The 26547-nt window shown below is 38.3% G+C and overlaps 1 long non-coding RNA gene across 1 annotated transcript; it reads left to right on the top strand.

Annotated features, from left to right (window-relative positions):
- The first annotated feature begins 61 nt into the window (after positions 1 to 61).
- On the top strand, positions 62 to 24660 carry LOC307153735. The gene is made up of 5 exons (XR_013820194.1): positions 62 to 96; positions 231 to 313; positions 10908 to 10995; positions 20607 to 20699; positions 24536 to 24660. It is a non-coding gene; the product is annotated as an uncharacterized lncRNA (long non-coding RNA).
- The last annotated feature ends 1887 nt before the right edge of the window (positions 24661 to 26547 follow it).

The following is a 26547-nucleotide window of genomic DNA, read 5'->3' as shown; positions in this document are numbered from 1 at the left end:
GTTCTATTTTCTCTGAAATAGATGAACGTGCATGTGGCAACGTTTTATTACCAACGACAACGTATTGTATCACCGCAGTTTGGAAATTAAATGCATGTGAGTAGCGTTAATAGGTTATGCTCTATCACGTTTGAAATTAACGTAGGCCTACTGGTCCCCTACCATAAAACTAACAGATAGTGAGATTTATTGATTTATTTATTAATGAGCAATTAACTATACCGTTTTAGCTCCCTGTGTGAGCCCTTGTGAAGTGTCGTGTCATGTTTCACGGACCTCAGCTCTTCGCATCGAAACTGCAACGCTGTACCAGGTGAGCTAATCGAGTAACTGTCAGACTGGTCATAGATGGAGCTGATTATGTGATGCATCAAAAAGGATTAGTTTACAAATCATGCACTTTGGTAAACGTGTTTTGTAAATCATAGTGCAAGGAACCGTTTGAAAGTACGATCTTTATTAATCTGCCACTGTAACCAGGGCTCTGAACCTGTTAAATGAACAAAAACGAAATCAAGTTGAATGGTTATGAACAGAAACGCTTATTTAGTTAGTGATAGCAATTTCAAAACATGCGCTTCATGAAGCTTCGAAACATTTACGAATCTTTTGTTCCGAGTCGATGGTTCGTATAACAAACTGCCAGAGTCACGTGATTTCAGTAAACGAGGCTTCATTTCGTCACTGAGAACCAATGAATAAGTGTCTGTGGGTTTTACGGTTTTACCTGATCTCTGATCAGTTTTATACATTTGAAGACGTTTTAATTAGACATTACTATAATTAAAATGAATAATGGTAGTCAATAGTGTCTTATTGGCCTGCTATAAGCTGAGCCATTCATCAAACAAAACAAACCCTGACAATTGATAAAAGAACAGAGACACTTAATAATCGTATTAGATGATTAGATAATTGCATTTAAAAGATTTTACTTTCAATAAAAAATTTGCAATAGATTTGCAAAAGGTGTTTTTATGCATGTTTTGCCCAGGTTTTTGTTGCATTTACACTGTTCTGACCAGGGATCCCCGTGGAGACGGGTGTCAGATTTTTTCGAAGCCTTGACACAACAATACTGCACGTTTGCTTCAACTGTTTCATTGTTCCACGAAGCCTCGATCTACCCACCACTATATTTAGGTCGAATTACAAACGGCGTTGCACCCTTGAAGGGAAGGGGACGCAATTTGTAGCAAAGTGAACAACTGAATCCCTTCACGAAGGGCACAAGTGCGTTAGCGAAGGGATAAGGGAAGATGAGATGGTCACTTCAAGGTAGTAATTTAATCATTTATGGTCATGTGACCCAGGGTGGCAAATCCTCACGATTCATTTTAAATTTAGATATGGCAGGAGAGTTGGAGTTAACTTATAAATAGAATAATTAAGGTTGTTTTGTTGTGATATATAGACACATTTTCATTATGTAGGCTAAATCATATTTAGTTTTATCAATAAATGTATTCAAAGGTTAAAATTTTTTTAATGTTTATCACATGATCTTATAGCTTATTAAAATTAAGAGCAGATTGGGAACACGCACACATAAAGCATAGCCTATTTTAAAAACGTCATTATAAAGTACACTTATTTGTATTATATTAACAGCAATAATAAGATATTTCTGTTGTCGCCGCCTAGTTTTGTCGTGGTAACATTCCATGTGATGCTTCTTGATTCCGTTTCTGCCTTCACCAAGTGCGTTCCAAGCAGCTTCATTATGACACACAAGTGCCCTGCTCTATCCAAAGTCCCCACTTCCAGGGCTCTGCCCTTCAGAGTGTGTAGGACAGGGTTCTCAAACTCAACTTACCCGGGGGCCGCTGGAGGTAGAGTCTGGGTCAGGCTGGGCTGCATCAAGTATTCCACAAAAAAAGTGTTTCAAGTATTCCAAAAAAAAGGAGCACAACTGATCCAATCTTCTCAATCTTTATTATTAACAGTTCTTCAACATGAATGTTTCTTCTGAACATGACCTGTTCCTCTGAATTTGAACATTCCTTTCAGAACATGAACGGTTCTTCATGAACTGTCCTTCTGAACATGAACTTTCCTTCTGAACATGAACAGTTCTTCAGAACATAGGCTTCTCTTGCCTACTCCTTGCTTCCAGAGACCTGGCAGTGCTTCCTCTCACACAGCTGAGACACATTTGGCTTGAGGGAGGAAACAGTTGAAACCCTCAGTGTGGCTTGAAGATGCTCATCAGTAAGTCTGGACCTGTACTTTGTGCTCCCAAAAAGGCACATGGTCCACTTGAACATCCTGGAGAGCTCAGGGAAGGTGGGTGGCAATTCTCTCAAAAAATGTCCAAGCTTGTCTGCATTTCCACTCACCTCCCTGAACTTGGCTTTGAGTTCAGAATGGTCAATGAGCTCCATTTGAAGTACAGGAGGAGTATCTTGCACATCGAAGGAGAAGGGGTCTGCAAAAATTTGAAAAGTGGCTCTGTGCGTCTTGAAGTCTGCAAACCTGCGGTCAAATTCCTACTGTAGCTTCATAATGGCATCAGGATACTTCTCACCACTGAATGGTGTGCCCACATCCATGAGTGCCTTGCATGCTGGAAAATGGCAGAGGTTTGTCTGAGAGAGCTGGGCTTTCCGTAACACAATTTTTGTGTAGAATGCCCTCACAGTGTCATAGGCAGCACTCACAAGCTGCCCCTGGCCTTGTAACTTCTTGTTCAGTACATTCAGCTTCTGTGTGATCTCAACAAGAAAAGCTAAGTCCATGAGCCATTTGGGATCACTTAACACAGGAACAGCCATCCCATCCTTCTCCATGAAGGCTTTCACTTCTGCTCTCAACTCAAAAAACCCTCTTCAAGACGTTTCCCCTACTGAGCCAACGTACTGTGAAGTAGAGCACATCCTTATATTCTGACTCTATTTCGTCCAAAAAGGCGCGGAACTGCCGATGCTTTAAGCCCCTAGATCTGATATGGTTGATGCATTACACAACAACAGACATCACATTGTCAAACCTCAGGCATTTGCCGCAAAGGGCCTGCTGATGGATAACGCAATGCAGAGCAATGGGCTCCTCCACATTCTCCTCTTCCAGTTTTCTTTGAACAAGTGCCACCAGTCCATTTTTCCTTCCTGTCATTGATGGCGCTCCGTCGTTATTCCAGCAAACCTCTTCCATGGCAAACCTGCATCCTTAATAGCACCACACAGCTGGCGGAATATATCCTGAGCGGTGGTCTGACCATGCTTTGGAATCACAGTGAGCAACTCCTCAATCACTTCAAAATTGTCGTCAACACCACGGACATATACTGCGAGCTGCGCGGTGTCAGTGTTATCCGTGCTCTCATCAAGAGCAACTGAGTATGCACAAAAATGTTTGGCTTTCTCACGCAGTTGATCATATATGTTTTCTGACAGGTCAGAAATGCGCTCTGCCACTGCGTTAGCTGAAAGGCTGATGTTGCTAAACTGACCCTTCTTTTCTGGACAGACTTTACTTGCAGCTAGTAACATGCACTTTTTGATGAACTCGCCTTCCTTGAACAGCATACCGGCCGCAATCATCTCACTCACCATGTAGCTAGCTTCGACTGCTGCTTCATTCTCTTTCTTTGCTTTCTTGAATAAATCTTGTTGCCTCATTAGACATTTTTTAAGATTGGCGACCCGGTTCTTTCTCTCATCTCCCTGGTATTTTGTAGACTCCTCAGCATGTCTAGTTGAGTAATGACGTCTGATGTTATATTCCTTGTACACCGCAACTTTCTCTGTGCACATGAGACACGTAGGGGTGCCCCTGTGCTCGACAAAAAAAATTCTGTCTCCCACTTTTCCTGAAATTGCCTGTGCTCGTCGCCAACCTTTCTCTTTACGCCACATTTTGAGAGAGACATGACTAGAACTGGGTGATGGCATATATTTTCCGTCCACTTCCGTCCGGAACCCGTTTCAACCAAGTGACTAATGTTGATACTTCCCCATGTACTTCGCGGTTGGCTATGACAACAAACGCCCCGGGAAGCTGCCACGAGACTATATATGGTAGCCCATATGTGATAAAAAAAAAAAAAAAAAAAAACACTCACACTCAGCAAAAAGGTGCGTTTCAGAACAACGCGTGGGCCGCACTAACATTAAACTTTGATGTCAAGTAGGGGGCCACAAAATATCATCCCAGTCCCATGGGCCGCGAGTTTGAGACCACTGGTGTAGGCCATAGGGATGCTCACTTCCGATTGGAGTTTAATATTTCAATTTGGCAGTCAACCAATCACACTGACAGATACTTCATCAGTGATTGGTCTGATCAATCAGAGTCTGTTGGCCTGAAACAGAATTAGAATGTCCGATAAGTAATAAAGTCCTCGCTGTAATCTAGTGACTGATCTCGGAGCCGTGTGAATTGGCCTTATGAGGATTCACTGGAGTTAGGAGGTTTATCCTAAACTCTTTTTAAAGTTCTATTCAAGCTATTTAAGTATTGGCACACAAAAAAAATAAGGTCTGTGACCATAATTTGTGTGAAAAGGAATAAAAGTTAATGGTGTTTTATTGCCATAGTGTTCATCTCAGCTGGACACTGCAGCGTATAGGCTACGTTTTTGCAAAACTCCAAAAACGTAGGTAGAGGCATGTTTTTCCAGTGAGCCTATGCTGCTCTAATTGGGCATAAACACCACAGTAGCTGCCTTTTTTTTTTTTCTTTGAGAAGAACTCTCTGTTGCCTTCTTTAACCTGTGTGAGATGGTAATTGAGTATCATAGACCTACTCATACATGTTTGTGTGAATTAGAGGTGTTGAAATCATAGGTTCCCCTGAGGATTAATCACAGTTTACTCTGACTCATGATCATGGTTGCGTAATCCACTAGTCTGGTCCTGCAGGCTCTCAGGGTGTTTTGGTAAATATGTACTATTCATTTGTTAATAACGGCATGCCTGAATTGCTTCATTTAAAACTTTTCTAGTCTGTAAACATCATCTGAAATGACTAATGTGTCTCTCTGACCCAGCGCTCACCTCATATTGACATGCTTGATATAAAGCCACCTGGTTCGACAAACAACCACCCACATGGAAACACAAATTGGCCTGGTTTCACAGACAGTTTTGGGCTTTGATTAAACTCAAAGGTTAACTCTGCTTTAAGATGCTAGGTGTTTTACTTGAAATAATGTTTATGTCATCAAATATTGTAACATGGCAGGAGCTGAAGAGATGGCAGGCATAGAGTGGATTTAAATGCAATGGGGGTTTTATTTAAATAAAAAACAAACATGAAACTGAACCAATAGCAAAAGAGCACAGGGAACCATGATGCATACCATCTACATCGACAACAAACATCCACTGACAAGGAACAAGGGAAACACAAGGGCTACAAGCTAACAAGACACACCTGGGAGGCTGGGAACAATCTAATCAACAAACAAACTACAAATGTGGGATTAGAAACAGGAAATACAACAAAAGTCCTGACGAGACATGGGAAACATATAACACGTATGTCTTTATATTCAAGTGGCACAGGGTTACCAACACTGGTGTTTGTTTTGGGGTTCTAACACTTACAAATTGTCTAAATGCATGTCATGTGACCATTAACCATCATCAGAAAATCGTGACCATGTGAATGTCATCTTAATTTTTTTAAATATTAAATTAAATTCTCAGGGGCTACAAATCAAAGGGGTTCTGCTTTGCACTGATGCACTGACAAAAACATATGATGTAGCATATAATTTATCATTCCTATGGAGCATTTTCATATTTAATAATGTGTCTTAATACATTGGATAAAATATTAAACTCACAATTTGTACCAGAGGAAATAACTAATAAATAAAAATAAATAAAATGTTTTTCTCTCGTAATTTTACAATTAAGTAAAAAAAATTGGGATTTTCTTTTAAATTAAAGTCACGTACTTTATGACATCATCCTCCATGAAGTGACATCATGTTCTGATTCTGTTTTTTTTTTTTTTTAAATGTCAATTTTAAAAGACTAGTGCAAAATGCCCGTGCAAAATCAGTTTTTGAGTGTGTTTTTAGTAATTGTTGGTTTGGTGTGTTTGAGTGCTCATTGTTACAATTACACAGCAAAAGTTCAGTGACATTTTTATTTGTGCATGGTAGAAAGCACAAAGTGAACTCTGAGAAAACGCTATGCTTAAATGATGCCCGTGAAAGAGACTGTGAACGCATTGAAAAGGATATGTTTAGTTGGTGAATAGCATAGGCTACTATTACACAGTAGCGATAACGTTAAGCGCACCAGAATGAAATATAATATTCAGAAGTAAACAGCATAGCTGACTTACAGATTCAGTTAACATCCACAAATGAATAAGCGCGTCGATTCAGGGAGCAGTGCAAAGTGCCCGTGCAAAATCAGTTTTTGTTTTTAGTAATTGTTGGTTTCTTGGTAAAGAAAACACATTTTTACTCAAATTAATCAAAATGGATTTATCACATTTCGGAACCAAACTATAATATTCAGAAGTAAACAGTGTAGCTGACAGAGTGTTTATGTCAGAATGTTTATTTTTAAACCACAACCTTCTAAAAATGATATATTTAACAATATCTTTTGCATTTCTCATCCAAACAACGTCAAACTTGGCATTTTTTTTGTGCATGGTAAAAAGCACAAAATGATCTCAGAGAAAACGCTATGCTTGAGCAAACAGTTTGTGAATAGGCTACTACAAATGATGCCCGTGAAAGAGACTGTGAACGCATTGAATAGTATAGTTGTAGAAGAGCATAGGCTACTATTACACAGTAGCGATAATGAATCGCACAAATGAATAAGCGCGTCGATTCAGGGAGCAGTGCAAAGTGCCCGTGCAAAATTAGTTTTTGTGAGCTGATCGCCGTCAAAAAAGTTCAGGAGATATTTCTTAGCGATGGCTGATTTCAACAGTTTCAATATGATAAAAAATAATTTTTATATTGATTCAATGGATTAATTGCATTTTGAAAAAAAAAAGTGTCATGAATTTATTGCATTTTTGGGGGAAAATAATCCGTTTTTATAATAAATCTTTGAAAATCAAAATCTGGATTTGAATTTATGTTATTATAACCTAAAGATGCTATGTAAAAGTTTGAAACCGAAAACAGTGGTTTTCATCTTGCCACTTTCTTGGTAAAGAAAACACATTTTTACTCAAATTAATCAAAATGGATTTATCACGTTTTGGAACCAAACTATAATATTCAGAAGGAACCTAACTATAATATTCAGAAGTAAACAGTGTAGCTGACAGAGTGTTTATGTCAGAATGTTTATTTTTAAACCACAACCTTCTTGGGGCTTCTTTGACTGATACAAACCTCTTAATGTCAGAATGTTTATTTTTAAACCACAACCTTCTAAAAATGATATATTTAACTATATCTTTTGCATTTCTCATCCAAACAACGTCAAACTTGGCGCTGCACTTACTCGTGCCTGTAGCAAGACACCTGTCGAGTTTGAAATCCATCGGACTAATGGTTCGAGAGATATGTGAATAAAACACAGACAGACAGACGTTCCTGTAATTTATAGAGAGATGATTAAAAAATCTCAAAATTAACTTGTTAAAACTCTTAGTTCCTCACTAAACAGCGTCTAACTTAAACTCTTTTTTTTTAGGCTGTTTGGCATCTTTTCAAGTATACCATTGTGTAAATAACAATTATAATAAAGTTATAATAAAGAAAGTTCCTGATCATGACCAGAGCATATTTCTGAAAGCATGTTTTATAACAAGCTTGTTAATTAAGAAAAAAATTACAGAGCTGCATGTTTGAGTATTGATTATTTCTGAAATGCTATAAAGAAGATTGTTGAATGTTAAAATACATTTTTTAACTTGTTACAGCACAAGCAGTGAAAATCTGATTTGAATGCATCGAGCGGCTGTTGAAATCAATGCTGGTGCTCAGCTAAAAGTACTGTAGCCTGTGGGGGAATCATTACATTCAGATACGGACACTGCTTCAGTCAATGACTGCTTTACCACCGCTCTCAGTAGTGTTGCCAAGACCACGGTTTTCCTGCAGAATTGGGCTAGTTTTACACTTGCCACGGGTACTTTTTCTAGTCAGCGGGTTTGAAGCAATTGGGCAGGTTTTTATTGTGCAGCCCTGGCAACCCTGGCTCTCAGCCTGAGTTAGGCTTATTAATGCTAAAGCATATCACATTACAAAAACAATCACTAAAATATAGCTGCAAGCAGCCGTTATCGGAGCCAAGCACAAAGAAGACGATAAGACATGCCAATATGGCTGGGAGTGTCAGACCAACTGCAGCAAAGAGCAATTAAAGACATTTAAAGATGAATTTAGGCAAAATGGCTGAAAAATCTAACTAAAAATATGATTTAATGGATTATCACTTTTGACCAATAGGTGGCGTAGTTACAAAATTGATGTGATTTGGTCAGAGTCTGGTGACAATGACAAACCTTAAAGGGACACTCCACCCATTTGCATTAAGCTTTGCATTGTTAGAAACCCAGTCATACTATTGAATGGTTGTGCAACACTCTCTCATTTTCCCCTGAGACGGGAGAAATCCGTTATTTACCTTTTACACTTCCTCCTACAATGACGCAAAAATCATCATTTTGCGTCATTGTAGGAGGAAGTGAAAGAGGGGGGATTTCTGTTGAGACTACAAACACTTGTTCCTCATCTTTCCCAGGGGGCGGGACCCGCTCACGCTACAGACCTATTACAGATCAGTGGGTGGGACTTTACTCTCTGAAACTGAAAGCAATATCCTCCATCTTGTTTGAAGCTAAGCTAACAGGCGCTGTGGAGACAGATGTAAAGTTATGACAATAGCGGAGGAGAGTGCTCAATATGATATAGAAGAAGAGGATTTCGGAAGTCTGATGCTTGAATCAGGTGTTTGTGGCTACCTTTACAAGCCGCATTATAGCGAAGAGCAGCCGAGGCAGAAGACCTGCCTGCCGCGGACGAGGAGCCCGGACTGGCTCGAGTTAGGGCGGACTGGTGGCGCCGGTGATCTCACTATGCAACTACGAACCGCTACGAACACAGAGATAGAGTCCGTCTGCGGCAAAGAATTTCAACGATGACAATTTCTCCTGGACGAAATCTCTGAATCAGACGAGGACACGGACGTTTGTGTTGAGAACTATCCTAGTTTCGCACCGCATATGTTCTGACTGAACATCCAGGTACCATGCAATAATTCACCTTTTCGAAAGAAATACAAACGAGGAGTAATGCACTAATGAGTTCGCCAACTAACTAGACATTTTGTGTGAAATGAATTTCAAGCTCTGGTGGTAGCTAGCCTTGTAGACGGAAGAGTGATTTCTCTTATAGGCAGATATGCGCTTTCTGGATTAGTGGGAGTGGCTTGCGGAGCTGTGCAATGTGGTGCATTGTGGGAGTTGTTGTCTTTCTTACAAATGCGTCCTGAAGTTATTTTTTGTCTTTCCTCGGTCACGAAGGCACCAAATTCAAAATTGATTTTACATTTCGACAACATATATGACCCATTTTAAATAAAAAACAATGTTCAAATGGGTGGAATGCCCCTTTAAGACCAGTGGCATTACAATAGGCAGATTTATTCAAAAGTTATTAGCATTTTTGGAAATTTTCGCCGAAACGCAGCATGTAGCCTCAGGTCATGCTTGTGATGAAATCTACCAAGTTTGCAACGGCCTAGGAGGAGTTCGAAAAAGTAGGTTTTTCAGAGAACTCAAAATGGCGGACAAATTTTCATGACGGAAATAGGGTGCATTTGAATCGGCTTGATCTAAGGAATCATAGGGGAAAAAAAGATTTTTCTAGCCCTTCAAAAGTTATTAGCATAAACATGAGTGAAACTTTTAACAGTTGGTGGCACTAGAGGGACTGAGTTGGAGACTCCAAATCTGCCATGGTGACAGTACAGACTGTCCTCTATCAGTGTGCCAAATTTCTTAACTTTCCTGCAAGCGGTTCTATGGGCTGCCATAGACTTCCAGAGCAGAAGAAGAAGAAGAAGGAAGAATAATAATAAGAACGCCAACAGATGCAATAGGTAGCCCCTAATAAAATAGATATAACTCACAAAACATGCTTCATATTTACACCTAGTTGTGCATTAGTTGGCATTTGTGTTGATTATCCTTCAACAATTTCAACATTAACTGCTCTATAAAGGGAAAGTTTGGAAATAAAAATAAATCACATTACAGGTATTTTGGAAGGTTATGACTTTGTTGTTCTTCCTTGCAAAATTTATATTTTTCTGTTCCTCTTTTTTCTTTTTCTTTTCCTTCCCCTATTAGAATATGGTATTGTGTGCATATCTGTGTATGAATACATGTATTAATAAACAAAAACAGCATTTTGACATGCACAAAATAATCATCAATCACCAGTGTAAATAATGCAGTAAATATAATGTAAATTTATAATATAAATAAAGCAGTAGTTCACATTATTTATTTATTTATTTATACTGCAATGCATGCTGGGAAAGCATAGTACTCAACACAGTTTGGTAACATTATAAAACTGTATCTGTAACAATATCTGTCTGTCTAAGATTCCTTGAATAAATAATAAGTAACAATTTTAAATGGGGAAAAAACACTCATAATTTGACGTTTCATTTATTATCAAACTGATTTAGTTCCGTAAATGATGACAGAATTGTAATTTCTGGGTGAACTGTTCCTTTAAAGATCTGCTTAATTCCGTCTAATCTTCTTATGATTTCTTTGGATTAATGATAAAAAGCATAACTGCTTATGTTTGCTACATATTGAACGTACACTTCTATTTGATTTATTTATATTTTGATTTATGCAAATATTGATGAAATATTTTTCATCTTTCTTGTTATTAATCCATAATTAATTGCACTATCATCTAATACATAAATAAAAAACCTGGCTTTCTCTTACAGTTCCTCCACCTCAGTTCTCTCAGATGCACTGCTGCTGTGTTATAAAACACTTTCTCCAAAGCACAGTTTGTCTTCAAATATTTACCAGGTAAGTTATCATTCTGACTCTAGTAAAATCTCAATGAAAAAGCTTATAAATGAAAGACAAGATAAAGGCCAGAGTTTTTAACCTTCTCGAGATGTGTGATCGTACATCTCTTTTGAAAAATTGGTGAGCTTCATGGAAATCATATCAAAGAAAAAAAATCACAGTAAAACAAATGGGCTTAGGACTGCACAAAAAGCTTAGTGTGCTCTCATTCTTTCACTCAAAGCCTATAGCTCAGATTTGTGTCTCTTTATGTGGTATGATAAAGCATGAGACAAGAACAAGAACTCACTGTGATTTCTGTAGCAAACAGTGGTGAAACTCAGCACGAACTGACGCCGATTTATTCAGTACTTTTGTTTACATCCATTTACACCCTGTTCTTCAAAAACCTACATAGATTTAATTTACTCTGCTTTTTCATGTATTCACCTCGCTTTAATTAGAGGTTACAACCTCCATTATAAAAGCTGCTGCGGGGAACAAAAAATGACCAAAAAAATTACAGTAGTTAATTTACTCCTTCCCTTTGCGAGTGTACACTTGTGTGCATAATAGAAGTTATGCAAGTTATGTGGCAGCAAAATAATTATTGCCTTCACACATTCCAGTGTCGCACAGATGAATCTTTCAATGTCACACAAAATCTTTAACATTGTTGTATTGTCTTCTCATGTAGTACACTGCAAAGTTAAAGGTTAGGTTAAAATTCAGGCACATTCATGTTGTTCCAGACCTGTATGACTTTCTTTCTTTGTGGAACACAAAATGAGAATTTTTTTTTAAAGAATATCCTGTTCAATCCTAACCTCGACATCCGACCTAAATAAATAGCAATATCTGACTCATGAACAAATCTCCTTTTTTTTATGACTCTGAAATGAATTAGACTGAAAGATTTGTTTCACATTGACACACATCGGACTGACACCGTTCTCAGTGGTTTACAACCCAACTGAGAAGAATATTATTGTGAATAACAGCTTAAAGGGATAGTTCACCCATAAATGAAAATTGTCATCATCCATAAAACTTTCCTTTTATCTTCAAGAACGCAAATGAAGATACTTTTAATGAAATCTGAGAGATATCTGTACCTCCATTGAAAGTCTATTCACCCGAAACTCTGACTCTTCAAAACGTTCATGAAGAGATTGTAAAATAAATCCATATGATCAAGTGTTTTAATCCAAGTCTCCTGAATAGACATGTATGTTGAAACAGAATCTCAATCACTCAACCAAACAAACCTCATTGGTTCTAGTTTGATTTGCCATGATTGCTGATCAATGTTTTTATCTGAATAAACGGCTAAATTAAATCTGTTCATCATGTTAGATTGTCTTTTCAGAAGACTTGGATTAAACCGCTCAATTCATATAGATTTATTTTATGAGCTTTCAATGGACAGAAATCTCTCAGATTTTATTAAAAATATCTTCATTTGTGTCTCCGAAGATGAATGAAAGTCTTATGGGTTTAGAATGACATGAGGGTGAGTAAATTATGACAGAATTTGAATCTTTAGGTGAGCTATCCCTTTAAGGTATCGTTCACTGCAGTGCTTCACTTTTCCTTTAATTCAGCAAGGGTTCTTCCCTGAAGCGGTGTCAATGCCAGGCTGTTGATGATTGCTGTCAAAGAGGAATAATTCACTTGCTGTACTGAATACTCTAGCAATTTACAGTCCATAGCCTGTGCGCAGGGCTCATGGGAAATGGATGTTAGCTCCCTCTGCAAAAGCGCCTTATATCAGTGAGATTAGCCATCTTGACTCTGACACTCCATCTCTCATGCCTTTCATGACCTTCTGATCCTCTCCAAGATGGTTTCTACTGTAGTTCAGCAACCACACTTGCTACATTTGTCTTCACTACCCTTTGCTACTCTCCTTTAACTCGGTGTAGGTCCAGGTCAGCAAATTGTCCATCAGCTAATCCACCTGGAAGCTGATTTCTCTCCGTTTGGGCAATTTCATTGTAGCAATTATCGCTGCTTCATTGATGACGATGACTTTGGTCCTTAAAACCTCACTGTCCTTACAGGAAAAAATAAAATTAGCATTATCACTATCTGTTAGCGCTAATTAGCAAGACATTTTTGTCTTTTTATTGTTCATTTCTTTTAGTTGTTGTCCTCGCTCACCTTCCCCAAGAGTCATGCCTGTTTTCAGATCATACGTTGTCTTGTCAGACATACTTTAAGTTTTCTTACATTTGCAACAACACTGTCATAATGTGTTGTGCTTCCAAGTGAAACTGAATATCATGAAAAGAAAAAGATGATATAAAATAATCATTTCGTTGACAGATTATTGGAACATAAGTTTGAAAAAGTTTTGGAGATAAGAGCTGTACTTGAATGATTAGATCCAAGATGGCCGTGAAGTGAACTGACTTGCCTTGACGTAATAACATTCACTGATGATTCATGCAGAATAAGACCAGAAACATTTATCAAGGAGGCTAATGGAGTTCATTTTGATTTCATGTTGCCTCTAACAAGTTTTCTGTCCCTCTATCATATAGCACACAATCCCTGCCTATTTCCCAGCCTTGACCGGTGTTGAGGTGAGGCCATGAAAATGATTTTTCCACAGTTCTTAGCAATGTGTGTGGTTGCTGATGCCACCACTATTGTTGTCACCTGCTGGGAAGCACAAAGCAATTTCTCGAAAACACAGACACGCTGTGAAGTGCGTGGTGTGAGGCTTAGTGTGTTTGTGCGATGGGATTTGTCAAAAAGAATTCTCAACACAAGGAGATGAAGGAGAGATTTCAGCCGCAGTGTACGGTTCCCTCGCTGCCGACTTCACTTTAAATATTCTTGACACAATAAGCAGCGTTGTCACTCAGTCAGCAGGGCCGCTGATATAATAGAAAAATGGACAGAACCGTATGCGGTTTGTATTATGATGTTATTGAAAGATTTGCAGAGAAAATACTCAGCATTTTATGTCTTGATGATGACTGTAACGGTGCCAGTTTTGTTTTAAGATACAGAAACATCTGAGACCACAATCTGGGATTTGATATCTTGAAATAAAGAATGTTTTAGGATATTGAGATATTTAAAACAAAGGCATGTTATGACAAAATAAATAAGAAATATTTATGATTTCTAGGTTGATCATGTGACTCTTTGTACAGATTCCATTAAAGCTAAAGATGCTCTTTGGATCATCTAACTCTTTTGTATCATTTAACCAAGGAATCTTGGCATTTTTAATGCATTTTTCCCACTACAAAATATGTAATTTATCATTCAAGGAATCTTAAAATTGTTTAGAATATTTTTCATATTTATCATTTATCCAAGACCGTTTAAGATTATATAGAAGAAATTAAGAAGAAATTGGTAATGGAGAACTCCACAAGTTTGAAAAAATGGGAAAAATGCATTAAATTAGAAAAATGACTTTTGCTAGTGGCCTCATATTTTTGGCCTCATATGTCTTCATAAAGATCTGATTTCAAATGAATCTGCAGAATGGGAATGAGTCATTCTCATAGAGTAAAACAGTCATTGCTGAGGTGCGTGAGGTGAATACTAAAATAGATAAAGGTGTCTCTGAGCCAGAGATAGACAGATGATGTTAGTCCCCACAGTCCTCCTCATCAGACATCTGGACCCACAGGTGGCTAAACAAGCCTGGGATTCAGCTGCAGGAAGCCTTGGTCCAAATCCCTGAAGCTTCCTCCCACCTCCAACCCAACCTATGTGCCAATCCCATTTAAAGAACTGACATTTTTGATTACCAGCTGCAGTGTCCATTTCCCCCTCATCTATTTGGCTTTTAAAAAGGTGAATCAGAACAGTTGTGTTCTGCCTCTGCTGACACTTTGGCAGGCTGAAGCAGCATCTATGAGCTCATTGAGGGTTCAGCCATTTCCTTTCTCTGGAATGTTATCAATAGACGTTTTTTTGAGATGTTCTTTTCTTTCAGTTGCCATTGAGAGTAATCTAAGTCAGTGCTTAAAGAGACAGTTGCCTGAAAACTAAAGTTGTCATCATTTACTCTTCTTCATGTAATTCCAAACCTGTATGCCTTCCTTTCTTCTGTGGAACAATTTTTTTGGAGAATATCCTGTATCATTTTTTCAATATAATGAAAGTCAATGGTCCCAGAGGATGTAAAGCTCCAAAATGACTAAAAATGATAAAAGTGGCCCATATGACTCTGCACTTTGCATCTTTTCAGTGAATCAGTTTGCCTAATTCACAAAACCGATAAGTTATTTATGAATCCGATATGTTTTAGATTTGGCGATGACAGAATCGTTGCTTTAAAGATCTGCTTAATTTCTTCTAAATAATCTTTGGATAAATTGTTTGTGAAGAATTAGGAATTTGGATCCCAATATAAAACTTAAAACAACACACTTACAGAAGGTGGATGAGACAGTACTACACGTTGTTGTCGTAAATCAGTGAAAGAGACCACCTGTGTCTCAGTTTCAGTGTCATTTCTCAGAGGGAAAATTTCAAAACAAAACTAACGAGTAATCCATCATGCCTCTGGGCTTCAGACGTTGGGTTTGTAAGTGTGTCACCTCTGATGTTGATCTCTCTAAAAAAGAGTGCTGACAATTCAAGTGAGGCACACAGCTTTCATCACTAGTCTTACATCTTGCTTAACACATATCTTGCATTAAATGTTCACATTGCGTTCTGTTCATGACCTAGTTCCCTTTCAAGGAAACTTCTATGCTGCATCAGCTGCTGACGCTATGGGGACATGCCCTCGCGGGACCCGGTGTCTGAGGCATGTGTACAAACACGCCATACAATGGCCGACCCAGTGCGAAGACATCGCAAGGTGTGCCACAGCATATAAGAAGGGTGCCTGAGAACACGCCATCAGCTTCTTTGTCTTCCAGAAGCCGCTTATTTGAGTGCTGTGTGAAGATAGCAGTGTGTGAAGAAAGAACAAGGTAAGGTAAGCAGAATAATCTTGAGCAGACAATTCAAGCGCTCTGTGTTCCTTAATGCCTGGTGATGATCACGAGCTGTGCTATTTGTCTGGACGTTCTATGCACGGTCATCCCTCGAGGGGGCAGGATGCATTCATTGCGATGATTTCTTATTTTACGAGTGAAGTGAGTCAAGCCGCTGAAAATGAACGATATCTGCGGAGTCATAAGTGTGCAGCTCCGGTAAGCCTTCCCTTTCTCCCAAACATGCACACTGAGATGTCAGGTGCGTGGAGACATCCATACACTGTCCGGGTTGTCCATTCGGCTTCGAGTTATTCGAATGTAGAGGGGCTGAGCGAGCAGGGTTATTGGTGGATGCCTTGGTTGGAAAGGAATTTAGTGTATTACCTTTCCTCAGGGACATCCTCATCACTGAATGCTCCCGATTTGCCCTCTAAACCAAATCAGGCGACATTGAGGTTGGTGGGCAGAGCGTATGCGGCACCAGGGAAGACTGGTGTAGCTCTGTACACTGTGGCATTACTGCAAGCTGACCAGGCAGGTCTTCTCGATTTATCTCCTGAGGCGGTCTCTGAACTGCGTATGACCAGATCAGGCTCTCCCAGACACCAAGCAGGCAACCCGCTCTATTGGCCGGTCAATGGCTGCTATGTTAGTGACGAAGAGACATCTCTTGCTTAATTTGTCAGGGATCAAGGAGTCCAATAAAGCTGTCCTCCTTGATGCCCCTGTCTCTCCATCAGGGATGTTTGGATCTACCGTTGAGATGTTGGTGGGCTGGTTTAGAGAGGCGAGAATGTTGTCAGATACTTTTGGGTTGTATATCTCTCACCGGGTTCAGGCCCCTCCTAAGTCATCTATACCCTTTCCAGAAACAAGTTCCTGGGGAGAAGAGCAGAAGACGAGTGCGGCTGCCCGGCCTTCCCCTCCAAGGAGTGGAGGACAAAGGTGGCGCAATAGGAGAAAGCCGTAGACAGATCAAGGAGCTGAGGGTGTGGTGAAGAAAGAGAAGAACGGTTGAGCAGGGCTGAGTCCCAAGCTCTCGCCCCCTTTTTTCATTCCCTTCAGCCCCAAATAGATCATCCGTGCCCTTTCCAGGAACAAGTTCTTGGGGAGAAAAGCAAAAGGTGAGTGTGGCGAAGGACTCCGTCCTTCTGAGGAACCGGGGGTGAAATGAATCAAGTCAGTCACACACAGATCTAGGTGCTGAAAAAAGAAGAGAGTGGTTGAGCAGGGATGTGGTTTAAGCCTGCCCCCTTTTCATTCTTTTACTCCTCCTTCCTTTCTTCTAGTCTCCCACTCCCCACCCTTCTTATAAGCTGAGGCACACCTTGCGACGTCATTGCACTGCATCAGCCATTGTTTGGCATGTTTGTGCATGTGCCTCACACGCAGCATCTCGTTCCCTTTCTCAGGGAACCGGGGTTACACGCATAACCCTGGACGTTTTCGTGAACAACCTGCTGTGATGGTTGTTGGACACAATACACGCAATTTCAAATACACTTCAGACACAACCTCTATATTTAATCTTTTTAGCAACATTCAACTGTTGCTCTTTGTGAAATAATTGACTTAAAATGTGCATTAGAACCTCCTTATTGATTTGTAAATTGTGTCTTATTGATTCAGTTGTTAACAATGTACATTAATTCAGAGGTTTTTTTGTTGGATGCCACGGACACCTAAATATAATGATCCCCTTGCAGCAAAACCAACTTACTAAAATATAAAGGCAGAAATATATTTTCATCTAAATTTATACTGTGTAAAATATATAAATATGTAAAACACTCATTTGAATATTAACAGTTGAAATGTCCTTTTTTGCAATAAAATAACAAAAGAATTTAATCTCAAGATTTTCGTCGTGTTTAAAAAGTAGAATGAAAACATAATAACGTCAAATGCCTTGCTTCTCAATATTTATTCATTTATTTATTAATATAATTCTTATTTTACATTTTTGTTTCTCTTAACATTTCTGCAGACCCCTTATCAGTTTGAAAACCCTTCTTTACCCATTACTCATAAATATTGTTCAAATTTTCATATAGATTACATTTCTCTTAGGCGTACATTTTTTGTCTTCTAAGCCAAAATTCACACAAAATAATTTTCATCTGATGGCAGATATTTGTACTTATTTTATCTTTTCCTTCAGGCAATCAGTAGGTGCATCTCAGATGTCTGGAACAAAAAGATGCTCTGCTACTAAATCTGCAAATGCTTGTTCAGCACTTGATAGCATTAAACAATCTATAGATTTCTATATCTAAAATAGTCTCTTATCCATGTTTAAGGTTGTTCAAAACCAGCTATACCGTCCAGTCATAGACATGGTTTTTGTGAAGTAACACTGTTGGGATTTTTTTTTTCATTGTAAATTCATATGGAACTATACTATCCATTCCATTGAGCTCAGAATGCAATGACAAGACTCACCTTATATGAGCAATCTCCAGAGAGAATGAACATGTCTGTGCTACACTGTACGAAACAGAGTAACCCTCCCCATTCAGAAGATTGTCAGAGAAAATCAGCCACATCTTAAATCCCATTGTGAGGCTATTCTCTATGTCTGATGATGCCATTTATGTTCAGCCTAATTCATGGAGATGATTGCCTCAGTAGATGTGCTGAAAGTTACCTGTCAAGTGAGATATAAATATTGCATGGTCCAGGCATGCTGTGCAAAACAAGGCGTTGTTCAACAAAAACCGAGATAGGTCAGGCTATGTGGCTCTTTTGTCTGTTCCAGATGTGACCTAATTTAAAATGCCCATTTTAATCATGTAGGATCTGCAGACAAAAAAAACAAGGCTCAGTATTGAATTTTGTAAGTGAAGAGTGTAAATTTGGAAGATGCTTGTTACATTGATTGCCACACAAATGAAACCGGATTCATTATGGTTTTCAAGTGCTAACATAATTATTTATATATTATACTTTTATCAAGTATTTACATACATGAAACTTATATTAATATTATTTATTATATAAATGAATTGTCAGAGTTATGCATGCAAGGACTGTCTGTAGCCACTACTGAATTTCATCTGATGTAATATCATGCAGGTATTTCTTTACTGAATAAGCAATTAGTTTAGTTCTATTTGTTAAAATTAGATCTGCTTTGAATTATACCTTAGTGAATACAGCATAATTAGTGGTTGCATAGACTCACGTCTGAATTGTTAGAGATGTGGGTGTCTAACCGTAAATAAAAGTGGAGGCAGGAGGAATATCATTGCTGACAAGGTAGTGGCTGGTGTTGGAGTGCATCCCTTACATTACCCTCCATGTGAGAAATGGATCCTGTCATCAGCAGGGCTCATATCCACTGCTTTTAACATCAATACACCTCTGGGTGCTCTAAACACCTTTACAGATTAACTCAATGTGTATTCGTTCCCATGAACACAGTGAATTTCTGCTCAGAGTTTTGGCTTTACATTTTAAATGGTGGTTAAATACTGAAAAGCATGCATTAACAGTTCTTGAAAATATAAGAAGGGCTTTAGAAATTCATTTGTGATGTTTCAAATGAGCCCCGTGCCATCTTTTAAAGACATAACTATACAGTTTAATCAGTGAATGTACTGATAGTCTGCACTATGGCATTTCAGGGATTGGTGCTCAAAAGCAAATTAAGAACCTTAAACATGAAAGAGATGAAGAGTGAAAGAACTGAAGTGATGAAGCATCTGGCTCATCCCTCAAGAATAACGGTTCTAAAAAACGTTGCATATGGTATGACTAAACGCTGTTAAATTAATGCACACTTTAATTATCGCTGACGTGCCGCAAGACAACGCCGATTTTTCTCTGTCTGCCAAACAGCAAACTCATCTACATAAAAAAAATTTTTTGTACCATATGAAGTCTGGTTTAGTGTATAAAAGAATTACAGAATTGATCATCAAGGCTTTTATTCGCACTGCATGTTTAAGCACCTATCAACAGGTTACAGTATTCATTAGCATTCCATGACTCATTTGTTAAGACCTACTTTATGGCGTCCTTGCACAACGACATATGCATGTTTATTTTTCGGACTAGTTTCATTCATTTGGACATGCATACAATTTTCAATATTGTTTATATTCTAAGAGCATCATCTGATTGCTAATATCATTTGTAGGAGCACTATCTCTACATTTGAATAACCTGAACCAAGATATATTGATCATGTTAGGGAATGACTTTGACACTTCTGTAATACTAAACATTCTCTGATATGTTCTATCTCTCAAATCAATTTTCATTTTCCACTTTGTCCCCCGACCAATAATAAAATTAATCTAAACCTGAGTGTAATACAGAAACTGATGTCATTTCCCCGGATAAATGTTTTCTCTTTAACCTTCCAATTAAATCCATGAGTGTATTAAATGAGCTTTAGGATGAGTTATTGATTGCTCGCACTCTTCTAAGAATCACTACATTAAACTTACTAAGAGTTAAGAAAGAAAACATAGCAAGACACTGAGTCGGTTGAATGTTACCCAGAATGCCCCTCAAAGAACATGCAAATGAAGGTCACTGTGCAGTGTTGCGAGGCAAGCGTGGTTGTTAATATTCTCAGCTATGGCACCTTGCTCATAGATAAACCCCTGATGATCCATCAGACATCCACTTTTGACGAATGACTTCACTCTGCATTCATTAAAGGAGATGGGGATCATAAGATGCAAAACCATAGAAGAAAAAAAAAAACTGCAATATCGTTCAGGACACACGGAGACCCATTAACCTCCTCTGCAGGTATTTATCTTTATTATCATCAAGCAAATTATAATTTGTCAACATGGTCCGGATTCCGGTAAACACAGCGTTTAACCTTAAGAACTTTACAGGATTACAGAAGATCAAATATTGTTTTAAGTACACAAATGTTTTTGTCAGAGTGAGTCTTGGGGGGAAAACAGCAAGATAAATGGTTTGAAATATAAGTTCTGCCCTCTATCTGGGAAATCTATAGTTTTTTGTATGAATGATGACAGTAATAATGAAACAAATGTCAGTATAAACTTTCCCTTTTTTCAGTGGAGAGAGAATTGAATGTTCCTGACTTTCATAGTTAAATTACGGAAGCCCTGAACCACAAGGTGAAAAAAAAAAAGTATCATTATTTCAAGATATTAAGTCGTTATTTCGACTTAAGTCGTTATTTTGACATAATATCTCGTTATTTCGACATAATATCTCGTTATTTCGACATATCTCGTTATTTCGACATATCTCGTTATTTCGACATAACTCGTTCGACATAATAAGGGGACATTCTAATATGCATTAAGCCACATTTAGCGTTCTTATAATGGTTTTCTATGGGAGGAAAATGCTTAACGGGAAATTAAACGCATTGCGTTCATACGATTCTAAAGGACTGTTCCTTGAAATCATTGTTTATTGTTAAGTTAAAAGTAGGGATGTCCCGATCCGATCTCGTGATCGGAAATCGGGCCCGATCACGTGTTTTCAGACTCGATCGGAATCGGACGTTACCTCCCGATCAGGACTCGGATATATATGTATATATATTCTCATTATTTTTTAACACATCTATAGTTATGCGGTAGCACAGAGTTACGCCGGTTTCACACTGCACGTGCGTAAGCAGCACAGGAGCAGTGCGTATGGTGAGCAGGAGCAGGACACGCGCGTTTTGCTTTCACACTGGCAGTGTTTGTCATGCACGGCTGAACCGCGGGTTGTGTACAGACAGAGTACTCTATAATGGATAAGTTGGCATTGCTTTTTTTCGTTTTCAAATACATTTAAGAGAAAAGACTTCTTGAGAAAAGTCAAGAAGCTTATTTTATTAATAATTTCATTTATATAACTTTTGCTTCATCTCTGTTTTTATTGTTATGGCAACAAGTTTGTTTTTGGACTTTTTTTTTTTTTTACATTGCTGTTGGTCATTTGATTGACTGTTTAAAACACAATAGATATCATCAATGCACTTTTTGGATAAAACTGCGGTGTATTTTGGCCATGATCAATGTATTGTCACTTTAATTCAGCAAAAGCGGCGCAGCAAAATTAGACTCGGCGCCGAAACGATCGCGGCACTCCTGCTCTGCTCTGCTATACGCACTGCCGCGCCACCTCTGCGTGCGGTGTGAATGCTGTAAAGACTAGTTTAATCTGTTAACATGGGCGGCGAAAAAAATACGCGCTGCACGCTCTGCTAAAAGTGCAGTGTGAAACCGGCGTAAGAGTTAGGAGTGCAGTTCCTAAAAGCACATTACTGGCTTTGCAAACACTGTGGCACTTTTATTTTTTATTTGTTTACATGCCTGCCGGGTATTTTAAGTTGAGGTGCTATTTGTTTATATATTAGACTTTTTTATATTTACTGTTGTAAATTCCAAAAGTTCCAAAAGTGAAGAATTTATTTATTACTTGATTGTTCAAGCTACCTCACAGAAGTGCTCTGTTTGTTAACAGAGTTGTTGAATGTTAAAATAAGGTGAATTAAATAAAAAATAAGGAACATCCTGGATCAGTTTTTTCGCTCTTCTTTATTCTTTTTTTATGTATTATAGAAGTATCGGATCGGGACTCGGTATCAGCAGATACTCAAAATCAAATGACTCGGACTCGGACTCGAGGGCAAAAAAACCTGATCGGGACATCCCTAGTTAAAAGACTTACAGTTTTTCTCGATTGCTTAAACACATTTCTTGAAACTATGCCTCGTATTCTCAAAACTGTAAACACAAATCCATAACGTCTCACCCAATTCCCCAAACATCCTATTTTCAGGTCAAAATGAAGCTCTACACTCAAAACCATTCACTCTTGCTGAAAAACCAAACTTTTCCCTCAGACAGGACACACAAGCCCTCACAATCACACACACTAGTCTAACACACTGGTGCAATAAATTCAAAACAACATTTCCAAAACTGGTAAGTTATGTTGCTTGTGGTTCCCCCCCTCACAAACCTTTTCACATGATGAACACAAAAGACACAACCAATGGATACATTGGCACATTTTTATTCATCCATGTACTACACAGTACAACACACACACACAACAAAACAAACAAACAAAAAACTTTTTTATTTTATTCTCTCCTCTAAAGTTTTTTTTATAAGTTTTTCTCGATTGTTTACACACATTTTCTGAAAGCATGCCTCATATTCTCAGAACTATACACACACATCCAAAAAAACACACACAATGGGCAAAACCCCTCAATTCTCCTGCAAAATGAAACTTTACATTCAAAACAATGTTATTTCTTCTCAAAATGGTATTTTGTTTTCAAATGACACACACAAACCATCATATGAATAGATAGACATTTATAAGAACCAGTTGAACACTGATGTGCTCAATGTAAAACACTATGATGAATATAAAACACTTCTTCTCCAGTCATCATAATGACTTAGGCCTTTTTTTTGTTCAGTGTTACACTTACTACAGACAGTACATATATAAGTGTGTTGTAAAATATTTGAGAATATTGTTTTTATACTCAGAACACACAAATACAGGGTAACAAATATATTTTATTTTTCCCACAAAAACAATGTACACAGTGTACATCCCAACCAACACAAAGTTGTACATACAGTGGTCTACATACAAAACAACAGAAGAATTGACTGTATACAGTTACAGTAAAAAATAAACAATCCAATGTTGGCACCCATTGCTCCAATGAAGAGCTGACCTGTTGCCCTTTTATGCTAAAGCTCTGATTGCTAATTGTAAAACTGTGTGACGGGTGTTTGCCCATGTGATGAGCCAGTGTGCATATTTGAATGGCAGTGTGTTCCTTGTGAAAACAGGAGATTTTCTGCATGAAAATTGTGCCAAAAGCAGAGAATTGTGTGTAGTGTTTTGAAAAAAGTGTGTTTTAGAACTGCAATTTGAGTGTAAAGCAGGAATTGTGCTTGTAGTTTAGCAGAATTGGTTCAGGGGGTTGGCGAATTGTGTCTCAAGTACCAGTATTTGTGTGTAAACAATTGAGAAAAACTGTAATAGCATAGTCTTCAAATCTATTCAAACAAGCTGATGTTACACTAATTGTAAGATATGCTGTTAAAGAATATCTATAATTTCAATGCAGTTCTCAAACCTCCAAGTCAGAGCAAAAGTAGAATTTGAAAAGTTTGACAATGACAGCTTATAGTAACCATGATGGCCAAGCTCCAGCACTGTATTCCTAGCCTTCTGGAAGCCTATGACATACCATTGTGATAAAGAAGTTTGCTTAATTGTATTAAATGTGCACTTGCAGTGTACTTCAAATCTTAAAAGTGTATTTTTAAAGAAGTACCCTTAATTCTAACGGTGTTGGAAGAAAAGGTTCTATATAGAACCTTAAAGGGTTCTGTCAGGCGTTTCATATATGGAACCAATTAGGGGTTCCCATTCATGAGAATTTTCTCTTGTAATATTATTGAAATAAAAGGCAGGTTTTGCGGAGGCGTCTATTTGATGTGCATGTTTATCTGGAAGATAGCCTACACATAAAATATCTTTAAGATGTTAATTGTGTCTTAATTTTGTCCATTGTGAATTGATTGGATGGTCGGATCATTTGCTATTAGTGGATCTCATGTGATTGACAGGTTGTCCCGCCCTCGTGCCAGTAAAGACGTGATCTGAGAAGAGAAGAGGTCTTTTGAAGAGGAAGTTATTTTTATCAAAGGTTATGAGGACACATGAATTTAAAAATGATGTGCGTGGACAAATCGTTATAATAAACACTGCAAAAAAAGAATTGTGAATTATGATTTCATGGTGACTGTTTTCTGGAGCTGTTGTCACTGTAAACTGTTATAGTATGAAAACATTTTTTGTTAGGAATCTTGACACATGTTTGAAACAAAAATGACTTCTTTTTTTTTTTACTAATCTATGCCTTTAAATCCAACCCAACTATTTCTCCCTTTTTCACAGTCACACACTTCTCTTTTTCACTTTCACACCATTCAACTCTTTGCTCACCAAAGAAAATATTTTCTGGGTTTTCTGGATCTATGGTCCAGAGAGTATATTTGACACCTTTCAGAGAAAATTGAGATGCACTCTCAGCAGTAGAACCTCTCTCTTCTGAGGGAGCGTATGTAGCTGACTCAACCGTTACTCTATGTGAAGATTAACAATGGACTTATTATACACATTTATGCAGCTAGGAGGAATATGCTTACAGGACTCTGCTAACCACAGGTCCCAGTTCATTGAGAAAGAAGAGAGAGCAGGTGGTAGAAAGCCAAATCCGACTGACATTTTTTCCCTGATGAGTAGACAGCATGATGAAAGCCCACCCAAAGCCTCACATCAAGTACCACCAGGACCAATACTCCTCAGTCATTCTTCATTAGGTTGACTTGTTTTCGTTTTGGTCATGTGACAGTGAAGAGCCAAAGAAATGTCTGTGGAAAAGAATTGGACTGAGATGTGATTTGTTTGCCTCCTCAATCAGGTAATGTTCAGCCCCTTTCCTTCATCTGAAAAACTCCTTTTCTCTCTTTGTGTTCGTTTATTCTGGCCAGCGGCCAGGATGGTAATAGACTAGAGAGTTGTGTTTCATTGACCGCGCTAGAAAAAAATGTAAAGAATGTTTGAATTTGTTCTCAAACAGCAGATCTGGTTGGCTGGAAGCCATGAGCACTACGTTCAGATAATTTGTTTTAAAGAGCATCATCTTTATTTCTGCATGGACTGAATATTCTCTCTCTCTGTGTGTTTGTGTGTGTGTGTGTGTGTGTGTGTGTGTGTGTGTGTGTGTGTATGTTTAGGTGGATGTTTCATTATTTTTAGCTCCTGTGTTTGTTTATATCGATTTGTCCTCATTTTCCTCATCCTGTCATTTGAAGTTTTGACAGCACTGAAGGTGTCTAGGTCTTATACTTTACATCAGGGGGAGATGCATCTCGTATATAATAAAATGCCATCCAAATGAAAACAGATTGTGAGGCCAACCATGCAGCACCTTGGGCCTCCATTACTGGGTTGGCTTGCTGAGCGCAGAAGACGGATGAGACTATTCATTTTCAGTGCCGAACGGCCTCACTGCGTAAGTGGAGCATGCAGCAAATGCATGCTGTTGAACACATCCCCAACATCAGCTAGTTTTAGGGGAATTTAGTTTTGTAATGAGTTAAAAAGAAATGATGCCCTGAATAGGAAGATTTGTTGCATATGTTGTTTTTTGGCTGGGAGGTTGGCATGTGAGGCCGGTTTCAAGCTTGTGGCATAAATGGGAACAAAGTTACTGTTTTGATTATAAAATATTTGAGCATTGCACCATTAAACTTTGTTGAATTGTATCCCCGAATATGAACTAAATATTTACTCCTAGTCTCCTACACAGAGTAATGGGCCCTACACACCGGAACGAATATCGGCGCACGTTATTCGCCAGCGTTTTTCAACGCGTTTTTTGTGTTCACACCCAAGCGATTTTCGCTGACGATGAGCCGAGTGAACATGCAAATTCATTCCCTGACATTAGATGGCGCTAAATGTAAAACAGAAACCACTCCATAACAGTTCTCTTTTATCAAGATTTTTGTAGTCGCTGTCGCGTTTGTCATATAGTTCTTTATGTTCCGACACCAACGAGACCAGCAGCTCT

This window comes from Squalius cephalus, assembly GCF_949319135.1.
Source record: "Squalius cephalus genome assembly, chromosome: 25".
Lineage (NCBI taxonomy): Eukaryota > Metazoa > Chordata > Actinopteri > Cypriniformes > Leuciscidae > Squalius > Squalius cephalus.
The sequence above is the reverse complement of the archived record's forward strand: the minus strand, read 5'-3'. Positions and strand labels throughout refer to the sequence as shown.